General features: G+C 48.3%; 4 non-coding genes and 1 pseudogene across 4 annotated transcripts; all 5 read right to left on the bottom strand.

Moving 5' to 3' along the window:
* Window positions 1–71: 71 nt before the first annotated feature.
* Window positions 72–262, bottom strand: LOC142126693 (U2 spliceosomal RNA). Its single transcript, XR_012685252.1, has one exon. It is a non-coding gene; the product is annotated as a U2 spliceosomal RNA (small nuclear RNA).
* Window positions 263–1,081: 819 nt separating this feature from the next.
* On the bottom strand, window positions 1,082–1,272 carry LOC142126692 (U2 spliceosomal RNA). The gene has a single exon (XR_012685251.1). It is a non-coding gene; the product is annotated as a U2 spliceosomal RNA (small nuclear RNA).
* Window positions 1,273–2,091: 819 nt separating this feature from the next.
* LOC142126691 (U2 spliceosomal RNA) lies at window positions 2,092–2,282 on the bottom strand. Its single transcript, XR_012685250.1, has one exon. It is a non-coding gene; the product is annotated as a U2 spliceosomal RNA (small nuclear RNA).
* An 819-nt stretch (window positions 2,283–3,101) lies between these two features.
* Window positions 3,102–3,292, bottom strand: LOC142126690 (U2 spliceosomal RNA). The gene has a single exon (XR_012685249.1). It is a non-coding gene; the product is annotated as a U2 spliceosomal RNA (small nuclear RNA).
* An 819-nt stretch (window positions 3,293–4,111) lies between these two features.
* LOC142126695 (U2 spliceosomal RNA) lies at window positions 4,112–4,284 on the bottom strand (annotated as a pseudogene).
* Window positions 4,285–8,869: the final 4,585 nt, after the last annotated feature.

The raw sequence follows: 8,869 nt of genomic DNA, 5'->3' as shown, positions 1-8,869 counted from the left end.
GACAAAAATCTGTTCTTATGTTTTTTTGTTGCTGAAAAGAGACATGATTCTATTTTTTGATAACTGGATAAGAGAAGTGCACCGGTCCTGGAAGTACTGCAATACCAGGTCAATGCGTGGAGTGGACAGAGCAAGCTCTTCTTCCATCTCCCTGTTCTAAAAATCCATTTAATATATGGCCCCCAGATAGGGGGCGTATCAGATATTAAACTGATAAGAACAGATACTACACTTGATCTTAGCCAAAAGGCCGAGAAGCGATAACCTGAAAAGGGACCCAGGAAAGCGCCCGCTTCTCAGGCTAGGCCTGACAACTGTAGGAGACAGCCACGCCACACGCCGTATACTTTCTTCAGCGGCGGCCCACAACACTCCATTGCTGCACATTCTAGGCCCGACTAGCCTGAAAAGCCTGACACCTTCACTGGGACCCTCTTTACACCTCTCTGTCTGCAAAGGCACGCACATGAGCCGAGGACTTTTCAAACGAGATGCCTGCAAAATTTGCATTAACTCCTCCCCTTGACCATAAGTGCAACGACGCCCGCTGATTAGTCGGCCTGCCGTTCCGTCCTCGTCTCCCCAGGCAATTAATCACACTGTCTGCCCAGCTTCTTTCGGAATATTCACAGCATGTCACAGAAACAGCACTTCAAGGTGCATCACAATTGTTTCTCGGGCCACCGGCAAGTAAATAGAAAAGGAAGCTGCATGCTGCAACAGCAGCAGGGTTCTAAAAGGTGTGTGTCATAATCCTCACTTGCCTTTATTATGTCACTGGGTCCACAAGAGGGAGACACACTACGTCAGATTAATAGTTTCATTCATTCGGAGATCCAATTGAATTTGCAAATCACAAGTTGCTCCATTAAAGGAATAATTGGATCAATTCAGTAATCCTTTTGGACAAAGAAAAGGGTCTTCTTATCTGCAAATGCTTGTTTGCTAAAAGAGATAAGAAACAAAACAACAAAAAGACACAATAAATTGACACGAAATAAGACACAGGAGACAAAAATCTGTTCTTATGTTTTTTTGTTGCTGAAAAGAGACATGATTCTATTTTTTGATAACTGGATAAGAGAAGTGCACCGGTCCTGGAAGTACTGCAATACCAGGTCAATGCGTGGAGTGGACAGAGCAAGCTCTTCTTCCATCTCCCTGTTCTAAAAATCCATTTAATATATGGCCCCCAGATAGGGGGCGTATCAGATATTAAACTGATAAGAACAGATACTACACTTGATCTTAGCCAAAAGGCCGAGAAGCGATAACCTGAAAAGGGACCCAGGAAAGCGCCCGCTTCTCAGGCTAGGCCTGACAACTGTAGGAGACAGCCACGCCACACGCCGTATACTTTCTTCAGCGGCGGCCCACAACACTCCATTGCTGCACATTCTAGGCCCGACTAGCCTGAAAAGCCTGACACCTTCACTGGGACCCTCTTTACACCTCTCTGTCTGCAAAGGCACGCACATGAGCCGAGGACTTTTCAAACGAGATGCCTGCAAAATTTGCATTAACTCCTCCCCTTGACCATAAGTGCAACGACGCCCGCTGATTAGTCGGCCTGCCGTTCCGTCCTCGTCTCCCCAGGCAATTAATCACACTGTCTGCCCAGCTTCTTTCGGAATATTCACAGCATGTCACAGAAACAGCACTTCAAGGTGCATCACAATTGTTTCTCGGGCCACCGGCAAGTAAATAGAAAAGGAAGCTGCATGCTGCAACAGCAGCAGGGTTCTAAAAGGTGTGTGTCATAATCCTCACTTGCCTTTATTATGTCACTGGGTCCACAAGAGGGAGACACACTACGTCAGATTAATAGTTTCATTCATTCGGAGATCCAATTGAATTTGCAAATCACAAGTTGCTCCATTAAAGGAATAATTGGATCAATTCAGTAATCCTTTTGGACAAAGAAAAGGGTCTTCTTATCTGCAAATGCTTGTTTGCTAAAAGAGATAAGAAACAAAACAACAAAAAGACACAATAAATTGACACGAAATAAGACACAGGAGACAAAAATCTGTTCTTATGTTTTTTTGTTGCTGAAAAGAGACATGATTCTATTTTTTGATAACTGGATAAGAGAAGTGCACCGGTCCTGGAAGTACTGCAATACCAGGTCAATGCGTGGAGTGGACAGAGCAAGCTCTTCTTCCATCTCCCTGTTCTAAAAATCCATTTAATATATGGCCCCCAGATAGGGGGCGTATCAGATATTAAACTGATAAGAACAGATACTACACTTGATCTTAGCCAAAAGGCCGAGAAGCGATAACCTGAAAAGGGACCCAGGAAAGCGCCCGCTTCTCAGGCTAGGCCTGACAACTGTAGGAGACAGCCACGCCACACGCCGTATACTTTCTTCAGCGGCGGCCCACAACACTCCATTGCTGCACATTCTAGGCCCGACTAGCCTGAAAAGCCTGACACCTTCACTGGGACCCTCTTTACACCTCTCTGTCTGCAAAGGCACGCACATGAGCCGAGGACTTTTCAAACGAGATGCCTGCAAAATTTGCATTAACTCCTCCCCTTGACCATAAGTGCAACGACGCCCGCTGATTAGTCGGCCTGCCGTTCCGTCCTCGTCTCCCCAGGCAATTAATCACACTGTCTGCCCAGCTTCTTTCGGAATATTCACAGCATGTCACAGAAACAGCACTTCAAGGTGCATCACAATTGTTTCTCGGGCCACCGGCAAGTAAATAGAAAAGGAAGCTGCATGCTGCAACAGCAGCAGGGTTCTAAAAGGTGTGTGTCATAATCCTCACTTGCCTTTATTATGTCACTGGGTCCACAAGAGGGAGACACACTACGTCAGATTAATAGTTTCATTCATTCGGAGATCCAATTGAATTTGCAAATCACAAGTTGCTCCATTAAAGGAATAATTGGATCAATTCAGTAATCCTTTTGGACAAAGAAAAGGGTCTTCTTATCTGCAAATGCTTGTTTGCTAAAAGAGATAAGAAACAAAACAACAAAAAGACACAATAAATTGACACGAAATAAGACACAGGAGACAAAAATCTGTTCTTATGTTTTTTTGTTGCTGAAAAGAGACATGATTCTATTTTTTGATAACTGGATAAGAGAAGTGCACCGGTCCTGGAAGTACTGCAATACCAGGTCAATGCGTGGAGTGGACAGAGCAAGCTCTTCTTCCATCTCCCTGTTCTAAAAATCCATTTAATATATGGCCCCCAGATAGGGGGCGTATCAGATATTAAACTGATAAGAACAGATACTACACTTGATCTTAGCCAAAAGGCCGAGAAGCGATAACCTGAAAAGGGACCCAGGAAAGCGCCCGCTTCTCAGGCTAGGCCTGACAACTGTAGGAGACAGCCACGCCACACGCCGTATACTTTCTTCAGCGGCGGCCCACAACACTCCATTGCTGCACATTCTAGGCCCGACTAGCCTGAAAAGCCTGACACCTTCACTGGGACCCTCTTTACACCTCTCTGTCTGCAAAGGCACGCACATGAGCCGAGGACTTTTCAAACGAGATGCCTGCAAAATTTGCATTAACTCCTCCCCTTGACCATAAGTGCAACGACGCCCGCTGATTAGTCGGCCTGCCGTTCCGTCCTCGTCTCCCCAGGCAATTAATCACACTGTCTGCCCAGCTTCTTTCGGAATATTCACAGCATGTCACAGAAACAGCACTTCAAGGTGCATCACAATTGTTTCTCGGGCCACCGGCAAGTAAATAGAAAAGGAAGCTGCATGCTGCAACAGCAGCAGGGTTCTAAAAGGTGTGTGTCATAATCCTCACTTGCCTTTATTATGTCACTGGGTCCACAAGAGGGAGACACACTACGTCAGATTAATAGTTTCATTCATTCGGAGATCCAATTGAATTTGCAAATCACAAGTTGCTCCATTAAAGGAATAATTGGATCAATTCAGTAATCCTTTTGGACAAAGAAAAGGGTCTTCTTATCTGCAAATGCTTGTTTGCTAAAAGAGATAAGAAACAAAACAACAAAAAGACACAATAAATTGACACGAAATAAGACACAGGAGACAAAAATCTGTTCTTATGTTTTTTTGTTGCTGAAAAGAGACATGATTCTATTTTTTGATAACTGGATAAGAGAAGTGCACCGGTCCTGGAAGTACTGCAATACCAGGTCAATGCGTGGAGTGGACAGAGCAAGCTCTTCTTCCATCTCCCTGTTCTAAAAATCCATTTAATATATGGCCCCCAGATAGGGGGCGTATCAGATATTAAACTGATAAGAACAGATTTTTTGATTGAAAAAGTAGCTTTATTTTGTATAAAGTACAAAAAACACAGTTCATACATTTCATTCAAGTGTACGCAGTACACCGTAAGACATGATCATGCATACGTTTTAGTACAGTACAGGGCATAAAGTACAAGACATGACATCCTACACTATATACATCAAGTACTGCACTAACCATTCAAACTTTACAGTGTATTTCAGTGCAATAAAATAACATTGGATGTGAGGGGGAGGTAGGTGAGAGGGGTAGGGTGATGGAGTCACGAGCAAAAAGTTTTTATTGAGGACAGACACAAAGGGAAGGGTGCATAAATAGACATGACATTCAATAATACTTCATGCTGTGAAGGGGAATGGGTTGGAGGGGGAGAGGGAGGGGAGCACAAACCAAAGTTTTTTATTGAAAATAGACACAATGGGGAGGAGGAGAAGAGGGGACAACAATCAATCAATTACAATCAATCGTCGTCTTCATCTTCCTCAGGACTGTCAAGGGTGTTATAGTCTCTTAACAGGCTATGGATAAGCCTGCGACAGTCCTGGATGGTCATCTTCTCCCGCTTCAAGATGAGGCGGTTCCTGGCAAGCCACATAGCGTCCTTAAAACAGTTCATAAGGCGCCAGGCCTCCTGGATTGCCTCAACGGTGTGAGTCCCAGGAAATAATCCATAAAATACCGAATGGTATGAAAGGCAAGTCCTGGGCACACTGTCCTTAAGTTCATGTTCCAGGGCATCCAACAATGCCTGTGCAGTGGGACAGTCCCAAAAGATATGTTGAGCAGTCTCCCTCTTGGTAATACAAAAGGGGCAGTGAACATATCTGCACAGGTTCCGGGAGTGCATAAATGTCCTGAGAGGCAAACCCCCCTGAATGGCCATCCATGCAATGTCTTTATGTCCATTAGTCAGTCTCTTAGAGGCCACATTCTCCCAAACATGTTTGGCCGTGGCCACAGGGAGCCCTGGAACAGACTCCATAATGTCCTTAGCTCTGATGAGCTTGTGGATAGTTTTAGGTTTCCACAAGTCTGGTTTAAGTCCCTCCAGATGGTGCTCCCTCACAAATTGTCCAACATCCAGGTAAAACCAAGGTGTAGTCCAGTTGTAAGGGAAGGAGCTGTCCCACTTGTCCCAACCAAGTTTCCTCCAAAGAGGAAGAAGGAAAAAGCGTGACATGGACTTCCCAGCAGAGCAAACGTTCTTTTCAAGGAGTGTCCTGCGGATACAGTTGCAAACAACGAAGGCACGCAGCATGGTGGGGATATCCGGGATCCCTTTCCCACCTTTGTGGGGCTCCTTGTACATAACTGACCGCTTCACTCTGTCCATTTTGGAGCCCCAGATGAAGTGAAAGACTGTCCTCGTGATGGTCTTACAGACGGCAGCAAGAGGTGGCCAAGCTTGGGCCGTGTACTGAAGAACGGGAAGAATCTCGTTGCGCAGTACCAGTGCTTTCCCTTCGATGGTAAGAAGTCTGAGGCTCCACAGTCCAATCTTTTGCCGGACTGTTGCCAGTCTCTCTTCCCAGCACTTCAGGGCCGCCTCCTCTCCACCGAACCAAACTCCAAGAATTTTGATGAAGTCCGGCTTGATTGTGAAGGGGAATGCAGCGGGGGATGACAGGTGCCACTGACCAAACAGCATTGCCTCTGACTTCCCGCAGTTGACTTTTGCCCCTGAAGCTTGGCCGAAGTTGTTGCAGGTCTGGACGAGTGCTGCCACCGAACGCTGATCAGCGCAGAAGACAGTGACGTCGTCCATGTAGAGCGAACACTTGGCCTCTAGTCGGTCTGGACCCGGTGCGGTGATCCCTCTGATCTCTGGGTTTCGCCTGATGGACATCGCAAAGAGCTCTATACAACAGACAAAAAGGAGAGGTGAAAGAGGGCAGCCTTGTCTGACCCCAGACAGTACAGAGAAGGGGTCAGTCTTCCAGCCGTTCACCAACACAGAGCTGTAAATATCAAGGTACATCAGGTTAACATAAGAACAAAACATATCACCCAATCCAAACCTGCACAGAACCTTACGCATAAAACCATGAGAGACACGATCAAAGGCCTTCTCCTGATCAAGACTGACCAGGGCCACATGTGCATGGCGGTCTTTGATATAATGAACCGTGTCCCTCAGCAGCGCAAGGCTGTCTGCAATCCTTCTACCAGGAATGCCACAAGTCTGATCAGGATGAACAATTCGCCCAATGACAACCTTTAGCCTGTTGGCTAGTACCTTGGCCAAAATCTTGTAGTCCACGTTCAGGAGGGAGATGGGCCTCCAATTTTTGAGGTCACATCTCTCTCCCTTGCGCTTGTACAAAATCGTGATCAAGCCCTCTCTCAGAGTAGGAGGCATCCTGCCCTCCACCACCATCTCCTCATACAGCTCTAACAGGTCCGGGCCAATGAGGTCCCACAGCGCTACATAGAGCTCGGCTGGGAGGCCATCACTGCCCGGGGTCCTGCCCGGCCTAAAGGATTTAGCGGCAGAGTGCAGCTCCCCCAAGGTGAGGGGGGCATCCATAGCTGCCCTACCTGTAGGATCAATAGGGTTAGTGATACCTGACAGGAAAGATTCAGCTGCGTCGTCTTCTGTAGTCTTAGGGGAGTAGAGTTTGCCGTAGTAGTCTGAGACGACTCCCATGACGCCCTCCTTCCCCCTCCTGGGGGTGCCAGACTCGTCCCGCAGTTCAGTCAGGGGCGTGTGGCCGGAGTGGAGTTTTCTGAAAAAGAAAGAATTACATTTCTCACCCTTCTCCAGATTCTCCACCTTGGAACGGAAGATAATGCGATTGGCCTCTTCCTCGAAGTGCCTTTTCAGGCCCCCTTTGGCCTCAGCCAGATCATCCTTCACATCCCAGCCGCAGAGTTGGAGATCCAGCAGGGACTGCAGCTGACGCTGAAGTCTCCTGAAGTTTCTCTTCCTCTCACACGCCTGTTGGCGGCCTTTAGCCTGAAAGAAACTGCGAAACTTGCCCTTGACGTACTCCCACCAGTTAGACATACAGTCAAAATACATTTTGTCATTTTTCCACATTACATAGGCATCCCTCAGCTCAACCATCACCTCTTCCTTTCCCAGCAGAGCGCAGTTCAGCTTCCAAGAGCCAGGGCCGGGAGGGAACCCGTGACCCAGAACACCTTCAAAGAGAATGGCCCTATGATCAGAGAAAAAGCAGGGAACCATGACATGCCTGTTTTGTCTTACCGCTCTCGATGTAAACACAAAGTCAATCCGGGAACGCACTGAGCCATCGGGGCGGCTCCAAGTATAATTCACAGAGCCGGCCCCCATAGATCCCACTGCATCCCGCAAGGATGCTTCGGCTACCATCTCCTGCAACAACCTGGAAGAAACATCAAGTTTAGCATTAGTACAAGAACTCCTACCATCTTCCTCTATAGGACAGTTAAAGTCCCCAGCCATCACTACCGCCCTGGTGGTTGCGAGCTGGGCCCGCAGGGTCTGGAAAAGCTCCAAACGCTCATTCTTACCCGGGGATGCATACACACAGATAAGCCTGATAGGCTCACCCGCCCAGGAGCCATCTACGATAAGCAATCTGCCGCAGACAAACTCCTGAACGGAATCTAATGTGAAGAGGCTTCCCCTGATAAGAATGGCGACCCCTGCAGACTTACAGTCACTCCCCCCAGACCAATAGGAGGGCCCGTGAGACCACTGCCTCCCCAGATGCCTGTAGGAACTAGAGAAAGGGAGAGAACATTCCTGCAACATGTAAACATCACATTTCTGACTGTCAAGAAAGGTAAACACAGACTGACGTCTAATCTTATCCTTCACACTCCTCACATTAATGGTAAAAAGAGAAAAGTTAGCCATTAGTTGGGAGAAAAAAGAGAGTTAGCACAGTCAATACATCAGTTACCCTCCTTGTCCGGTGGGACTTGGTCCGGTCTGCCCGTGTCCCCTTCGGGTGGGAGCAGACCTTTCTCCTCTAGCTGGTCGAATAGGCAGATTTGGGGCAGTTGTAGGAATTCTTCCTCCTCCTGCTCAGAATCCAGCAGCTCATCCACCATCTCTACCAGGGCCCCCTCTGACGGGAGAGGGTCCTCTTCCAGCTCGATTGCCTTTTTCTTGGAAGGGTCAGAGTCGCCAGCTGGGCTGTCCAGCTCTTTCCGCTTCCTTCTTTGTTTGTTCTCATCACCTGCAGACACAAGAGGGAGGAGGGGGGGGAAATCCTCCAGGGAAAGGGGGGGAGCTGCAGTAGCGGTGGAGGGGGTTAGTGCTACTGCAGGGGGGGGGGGGTGTTGTGACAGCGGGGAGGGAGGGGGGTGCTGTCACAACAGGGGTGGGAGATATCTTACCAGCTCTTGGCTGCGGTGTGGGCTTCTGTTGCTTCCTCTGGGCTGGCTTGGGCTGCAGGGCAGGGGCAGGTCCGCTTTCCGGCAGTCCAATCCCGGCAGCTGCAGCGTAGGATCTGGCCCTCTGGGGGCAGTCCCTGTAGATGTGGCTGGCCAGGCCGCAGAGGTTGCAGGACAATTTTCTTGGGCAATCCTTGGACTCGTGCCCCGCCACCTTGCAGTTCCTGCAGGCTGAGACCTTGCAGCTTCTCGCCATGTGGTCAGCTTCCCCGCA

The sequence above is a fragment of the Mixophyes fleayi genome, unplaced genomic scaffold, assembly GCF_038048845.1.
Source record: "Mixophyes fleayi isolate aMixFle1 unplaced genomic scaffold, aMixFle1.hap1 Scaffold_2723, whole genome shotgun sequence".
NCBI lineage: Eukaryota > Metazoa > Chordata > Amphibia > Anura > Limnodynastidae > Mixophyes > Mixophyes fleayi.
Note: the sequence above shows the minus strand (reverse complement) of the source record. Positions and strands in the feature narration are given on the sequence as shown.